The sequence below is a fragment of the Lates calcarifer genome, unplaced genomic scaffold (assembly GCF_001640805.2).
Source record: "Lates calcarifer isolate ASB-BC8 unplaced genomic scaffold, TLL_Latcal_v3 _unitig_1219_quiver_2404, whole genome shotgun sequence".
In the NCBI taxonomy this organism is placed as follows: domain Eukaryota; kingdom Metazoa; phylum Chordata; class Actinopteri; family Centropomidae; genus Lates; species Lates calcarifer.
The window spans coordinates 5,675-13,654 of record NW_026115369.1 but is presented as its reverse complement, the minus strand read 5'-3'; the positions used below and the strand labels follow the sequence as shown (position 1 = coordinate 13,654).

General features: G+C 39.6%; 1 long non-coding RNA gene across 1 annotated transcript; it reads right to left on the bottom strand.

Annotated features, from left to right (window-relative positions):
* Positions 1 to 1,840: 1,840 nt before the first annotated feature.
* On the bottom strand, positions 1,841 to 7,204 carry LOC108887376 (uncharacterized). The gene is made up of 3 exons (XR_001961605.2): positions 7,189 to 7,204; positions 5,690 to 5,781; positions 1,841 to 3,348 (listed from the first exon to the last, which is right to left on the bottom strand). It is a non-coding gene; the product is annotated as an uncharacterized LOC108887376 (long non-coding RNA).
* Between the last annotated feature and the right edge of the window lie 776 nt (positions 7,205 to 7,980).

Below are 7,980 nucleotides of genomic sequence, written 5' to 3'. Positions count from 1 at the left end.
CACTTTTCTCCAAATTCCCACTCAGTTTTCAGCCCCAATAATACATCAAGTCTTATTATGGTTATATTTCAGAAGCTTTGCGCTCTGAAGGAACCAGATGAAAACACAGGAAAGAATTAAGTTAGTGTAACCTCCACATGTTGTGGAGCATATTTGGGAAGTTCACACACAGCTGTGGCACTTAGTTGTGTCAGTATCTCGCCGTTTAACCACTGTATTGCGTTGATCTAAGCTGAGTCACGATGTGGGACTATGTTTTGGGGCTGAAGGACACTGCGTCATGGGAGGTAGAGGACAGCTGGCACACAGCCAGGATTCTGGGAAATGAGAAATGAACACATCCATCTGGATTTTCATTCAAACACACCTACACCTAGTCTGAATCGACATGGTGACACTGATGTATACATCATCCCAGTCTGATATACACTGATGCATAATGCATGCGGAGACACAGAAATCACCACAGGTAATACAACCTCAATCTCAAGTGATATTAAAGCAGCTCAAAGGCCTCAAATGTGAGTCTGACCCACCCAGATTACGGCTGTTGTTCACTGCGTCATATTCACAAGCTTAGGAGGAAAGATAAATGCAAAGAGCTTAACTGATTTCATAAACAAATTGCTATTAGAGCTGCAGAGAAGAACTGGAGCACTTCTACTGACGAGCAGGAGAGAAAAAGGAAAAAAGGAGGGAGGTAAGGAGGAGGGAGACAGAGAGGAGTTTTAAATACTCCTGAGAGACAGACAGGTAGGCAAGAGAAAAAAGAAAAAGGAAGGCGGATAGAGCAACATGGCACGCTTCCTGACAGACAGTCCAAAGCAGAGTGAGAGGCAGGCAGGGTGGATGTCTCTATGATTCAGCAGTATTTTGGCAGAGGGGAGATGATGAAGGGCCCTGGGGGTGGGTGGTGGGGGTGATGGTGGGGGGGAATATTTTTGCCCATCTCATTAGCTCTGCCTCATTTCATTATGTAATCATCGCGTCTGCGGTTGCTTCAGGGAGCGGGTGGACACAACTGTACGTGTTGCACCGAAACCACAGCTCCAACCTTTTATTTATTATTATTTTTAAAGTGGACAAACTGTGTGTTTACTTTTAAATAGTGCACCGGCCCACTTACTAAAGGTCTGAGTGTGGCAGTGGACTGATGGTTATTAGGTAACTGGGGCCAAAGTGCTGGGTCTGGAGGCCATTTGGTGTATTAATTACACAGATGTAGTCTAAGAATTAACATGCGTGAGGCAGAGATGTTAATGGATCAGGGAGGTGGAGGTGGATTAGCGCATGTTTTCCTCTGTGAAAGATTACCATCTATTTTTAATCCCCTTTTGGAAAGTTATTTTGGAAGTAGCTTTTAGTCCGACTGAGCGTTGCAGGTCAATATAAAGAGGAAGGCTTACATTACACTACATGGCTCACTGTAACAGTACAGGCTGTGGAATGAATTCTCATTTCACCAGTAACTTTATTCTTAGACTCTGTGGGAAACTGTGGGCCTTCTCAGTGACACAATAGATGAGTCATCAAAATTTAGACATAGGGCTAGATTTCAGAGATGGTAAAACTAGACACATTTCCCCAAATATACGTTTTAACAGGAGACAATTACTATAACTCTCAGTCAACAAAACATGGTCATAAATGTGGCTTACAGTGCTTTTTTTTTAAATTTTCTGCAGTATTAATATGTCAGTCTTATTTTGGAAAACAAATATCTTACTGTCTAATAAGCTTTTTGAAACAATTTAACTGAGATAATGTTTGTCATTTTTTAAGAACACCTCAATTTGTTAAATTTTAACCTAATTTATTTCATGGCATGAACACGTAAGACTGTAAAGAACAAAAAGAAATCTTTATTTGTTTAACATTGATCAAGAAGATACCCAAAGGTATAAAAATGAAAGAAGTCAAGGCCCTTTACAAATGTCATGAATCATTGTCTTTAAATTATTGCAACCGCAACTCAAAACACAAACAATCTGCTGAACCAAAGCTCTCAGAAAAATTAAAGTGTACTGTTGAACAGCTGAGGGATGACGTGTAATGTTTGGTGTGTACATGCTTAAACAAGTTTGATAAAAAGTCAAAACCTGTCCATCACATAACGGAGATTTGTGTAATATACTTGGCAGTCATAACTCTTTCAGGCTATATACAGTGAACGGAACGTCTAATCACTTCCTCCACCGAAGTTGAAGATAAAATAAGGATAAAAATTCAAACTAAAATTTCAACTGTGTGGGAGTGTCTCATTTCTCTGCTCAGAGGAAGCTGAGCAACGTTAAAAATAAACTTTAAAACGAACATTAACAGATAATTTGACAGGAAAAACACTTGGTTTCAATCATTGCTATCTACTGACATTTACCTCTGTTGAATCTGTCTGATGCTAGTGTTTAACACATGAGGGTTCATCCGGCATCAAAGAGGTGTTTCACTGTGTTTCTGTAAAGAAGTGTACCAAAAACAAAACAGTACAGAGTGTATTTGAAATTCAAAAGTCATGCAATCATTGTGCCAATTAAATAGAATAAAATTACAGCAGCAATGTGCCCCATTAATAGTATCTAAATAATTTTAAAAATGCCAGAAATGAAACATTGTGAAAGCAGTAACACTCCAATTCAGTTTCATACATACCCGTACATACATTTATACTTGGGTGTTCTGGTGATTAAGGCACGTAGGTATGGCTTATCTTTTAATGACTAAAAACTAATTTGCGTGCATCATTGTCAAGAGGGTGAAAAGCTGCAGTGATGTGAGTGCTGACATTCTACCTTATGGTTTCTGAGAATCGTTGTTTGACTTGAGGAGCTCATGGATACCATGTATAACGGGGCAGAGGAGAGAGCGAGGCCTTCATCAGAGAGACACTCTTTCTCTGGTGCTGCTACAAAGTCACTTGAATGTTTAGAGGCTACAGCATCTTTGTATACAGCAGAACATTGTTAAGTGCAAACCCATTTTGGAATTACAATGCTGAAATTCACTGGGAATACTCAGCTGAAGTAAATCCAAACAAAGAAACATGCTTGCACATGCATCACAAAGTCTACTAGCCAGGCAAAATGCATAGACTTATGTATCAAGAATAGTCCACCACTAATAACATACATCACTTGCTTGAGAGGTTTTTTCTGGGGGATAAACAAGGCTTTTCTGTGAATTTTGGAGTTGAGGCACATGCATCTCCACATTCTTTTCCCAGTGAAGGTGAAAACTTGTCCATAAATATTTCCGTGTGGGGCTACAGCATCTCCACATAGTTTTCAGGGATGAGGCCCCTCTTTCCCTCCAGCTCCCCCTCTAGCCAGCCCGGCTCTCTCGACTGGGTCACTGCAGGAGAGGACAGAGCGTCACCGGGGGGGAGGGCAACACCACAGGGGAGGGTGAGGGTGGGGGACAGACAGAGGACACAGAGCGTCCAGTGAGTATATGTGCATGTGTCAGTGAAGAGAGCAGAGGTTTAAGGGAGGATATGGTAATTATGCGGTTTCGGCAAACTACAATGTGACTCATTTTTATCCCTACTGTAAATCTCCAGTCTGTTTTTGGATCCAGATTTTCTAGAATTTCACAAGCAGCTGAATCTCAGCAGCAAAATGGAAACTCTCACAGACTGTTCAGTGTGACAGATGTGTCAGTGCACCGAACATTTCTGTGACATGCCTTTTCAAAATCCTCCATGGATTCCTGATTTGTCAACAAAGTGAGCCAATTTAAAATTTTGAGTGCATCTGCAAGTCAACAGATGCATGGATAAATTGTCAATGAGTACTTCTAAGGCCACAGTCAACATATCATCTAACTGAATACATACTTGTTCTACCTACAAGTCCAACAGAACAGTCATTTGGACTTAACAATGGATGTATGAGGAACGTATACCCAATCTATCACAATCCTTTATGCAAGTGTTAAAGGATTACTCTAGTGTTTTTGAACTTGGGCCTCATTTCCCATGTTTTTAGGTATAAATGATTATAAATAATCCTTTAACAAAAGAGTTGACCCTCCAAGAAAATTCAATGACCCCCACCCCTTATATATTTTATTTATCAGTCGATAAATAATAAAAAACCAATGTGGATCCTTGGATGGAAGAATGAACTTTCTCAACATTCAATGCACTTATAGCGTAAGTACAACAGAAGATTTGTGTATTTTATTTAACATTTTACCATCTGTTGTATCTGTTTTTCAATAATGGTTTATACCTGGTATATACCTTCACCAGATATACCTTCACACTGAAGATACTGGATTTGTACGTTGCATATGTATACATTAATTATAGTAGTATGGTATTATAGTATATCTATATACATGTATATATATATATATATACTGTTTTATGACACAATTAAACCAGATCAGCTCTTTCAATCACATCTGTGGATACACCTTAAACCTACGGTTAAGTATAGATCGGGACTTTAAGAAAATAAATAAGCAAGGCAAAGTGATTCTCCCAATGTTAAGGGTGAACAAACACCAACATATGTTGAATCCATCCTTAAAATAACCATACATATAGTGTCTTGCTAAAGTATTCAGACCTCTTGACATTGTTATGCACACCGCTCAGACTAAACATCACAAATACATTTTGAAATAACTCAATCGTGCAGCAAAATGTGCAAAATCTCCGAGATACTGCTGATGTTTACTTAATGAGAATCTCATCACGTAACATTTATGTAATGTGTCAATCACTTAATATGAAGCCTGATTAAGTGCTGAAGGACATACAGAATCTAAGTAAAACCATACTGAAACTCCCCACACTTTGTATCGAGGTAACTGGAGATTTAAGTTGAGATCCAAAAGAAACACACATCATCATTCAATAATACTTCCACTAAACAAAACGGCTGAGCTCCAAATTAAATATCAGAATAAGAAAATGGGTTTTAGAACATAATTTAATTTCGTTTATGAAAATGTGATACTTAATTCGTTTTGTGTTTATTATTTCAGATAATGTGACTTCATATTTACGAGTGGGAAAATCAACCTTCTATTTAATTCAATTTTTCTATTGTAAAGCACTTATCCTGACATGAACTCTGTCACCCAGAACTATAGCAGTGATGGATTTAATGTACAGACATCAAAACAGGAAGTAACGCACATATACTGAAATGTGATTAAGGTAATGCTTCAGTCATCTAATCCATATTTACTGATGACAGCTGTCAGGATTTTGACATTTAGATCATAACTTTAAATTATAATATCTGTTATGTGAGTCAGAACAGCTAACAATGTGAAAAAGAAAAAGATTTAGATAGTTCCCCATAATATGATGCGTGACCACATCAACCAATAAACAGCGATGTATTGCAGGATTTTGTTAAGGATGTCACAGCATATCCCCCTGTAAAGACTACGGACTATCTATAGTGTCTGTGTCTCACAAAAGAGGGTTTTGACAAAAAAAAATAGGAACTACAAAATCCTCATTTCCTCTGAGAGTGATTAAAGCTCAGTAGAGCCTCTTCCCAGACACACTGAAGAGCAAATCTGTGTCTCCTGCCCCCTCCTCCCTGGTCTCCCTCTCCTCGTCTCATCTCTCTGTTCGATTGAAGATCAGATTGGGTGTTCGGTTTTCCTCCAAATCCAATATGCCAGGGCTGGTTCTGAGTGAGTGACTGGTGTAGGCGATAACACTTACCGGCGTTGAATATTGCGCCGACCTGGAAGGAGAGCTCAGAGTCGTGCTCAGCCTCACATGGGTACACTGCCTTGGCTTTCCTGCTGGTGACACTGAAAAATGAAGGCAATCAGTGAGCTGGCGGAGCTTTGAGGAGGATTACTGCATAGTTCAATCTGGGCCTGGGGCCTGCTTGTTCATTCACTCACTAGCCTGAAACAGCAGAAATGGGCCAGGCTGGAAAATAAGCAAAAGTACTGAGAGAGGAGCCGGGCCGCTACACACTTGTCTTGCCCTATCTCTAGTCTAGACAGACTAGAGAGCGAGTCAAAACACACCCACACGTGCCTGTGTGCGTGCACAAACACAATGAGATGCAGCGCTGTTTGTAGCAGGTTTTGTACAGCCGAAAAGGCAGGGACACATCAGGTTTGCACAGCAGACAACCATCTATGGTGAGATAATTAAAAAGTGGCGAGGGGATTCTAAAGTAGGTTTGCACACAAACAGAGGTAGAATAGAAATCTCCCTCCACTGTGCTTCAGCTTTTAAATTCACATTTGTGAGCTTAGAAGCTGCATTTTAAATCAGTTTGATGTAAAAGAGCGCCGTCAAAGAAACCATATTCACCGCTCTGCAAAGGTTAGTAAAAAGCCGTATTTATGCCACTCCGCTCCCGAAAACATAAAAACTGTTTGCACAGAAAGGTTGTTTTGCCCACCATTGCAATCCGTTATCTCGGATGCCAGCAACATTACCATGTAGAAATTGTGCCTTCAACACACGATGCCCTGATAAATATTTCATATTCTTTCTGCAGAGCAGCAACAATGTAGGATGAGAGAGGAGAAAGAAGATATACAAACTGAAAAAAAAGTTTGTGGTCACAGAGTTGTCAATACTACAATGTTCAGCTGAGTTCTTGAATTCAGAATTTTGGAAGAATGCACTCTTGTGGAACCGCATTTGGAAAAATGAGGATTTGTATTATGTGAAAATAACATTAATAGATTGCCCATAGAATGACCGAGCTTGCAATTACTTCTGCAACATCTGAAAGCAATGAAAATGAATTCATCATTTATTCTGAAGGAAGCTGAGCAATAGCTCAGTGTAATGGACAAACTGTCTACACAGTCCCATCCAATTCAACCACTTGTGTATGTATCTGGTGTTTGACAGAATGAGAAGGTTGCTGCACCTGCTTATGCCAAGAGTTGTGTTGCGTTAAAATCCTCAGAGGTAAACTAAATTATAGGAGGGGTGAATATACAGTCTGAAAAAGTGAGGGAAAATAATCATGTGCAAGACTGCACATAGATTTTAGACAGGTGAGGGAGTTGGTGATTCTCTTGAGTGAACATGCAAGATAAGGAGCAAGTAATGGAGCAAGTGAATGATAACGGAGAGAGTGAAATAGTTTCCGAGTGCAGAGTGTGACATTTAACCAAAAGAGTGAATGAAACAAATACAGAAAAAGTAGTTCTGAGAGAAACCGATGAGAGGGAACCCTGTCTTACCTCTCCTCTGATTTTTTCTTTATCTGAGGCAGTTGTGGTGGCAGCAGGCTGGCTCTCTCCACTCTCTGCTGATGCTCCAGGAGTGGACCACGAAGCTGCTGCAGCTCTGCAGATAAAAAACACACCTTAGTCAACACAGATTCTATGGTGGTTTCTGCTGACTAAAAACACAGTATATTTGTCCTGAAGACCTAGAACATTTACGGTACGCTTTCTGAAAAATACGAGAAAGTGTTAAGGTTTGTTTCCCCAACTGTGAATGCACTTTTTAGGAAGACAAATGAAAAAAAAAAAGTCACTTAGCACGCAGACAGACTGTGGCTGCATGTTAAAAAATGGAACAGATTCTGTGCATTGATAAATCATTCAGTATTGGTAGCAAATAAACTAAATGGTGGAACAGAGCAACAGGTGAGCTAAACAGAGCGACCTGTTGTTACACAGACAAGGTGAGAGAAATATCTACACCAGAGCAGTGCTTCATCAGGGTGGGAAGTCTTACAGTGGGGTGTAGTTTAGGTCATGAATGTTAATAAAATATTAAAATGCTTCAGGATTTTCAATAAGAGTAATATATCACACATCATACTTGAGTCACCTTGACAAAGAACAACAGGTTTTTTCATCTTCATTCTGCTACACAGCAGCTACATACAGACTTGTTCTTTTTATTGGGATGAATCTACAGCCTGCGCACAATGAGAATTCAAAGAGAAACAGGCTTTCATAAATTTAATCATCCCTTCTACTCCATCTGCCAAAAAGCCTCTTCAAGAGATGTGACTCTCAATC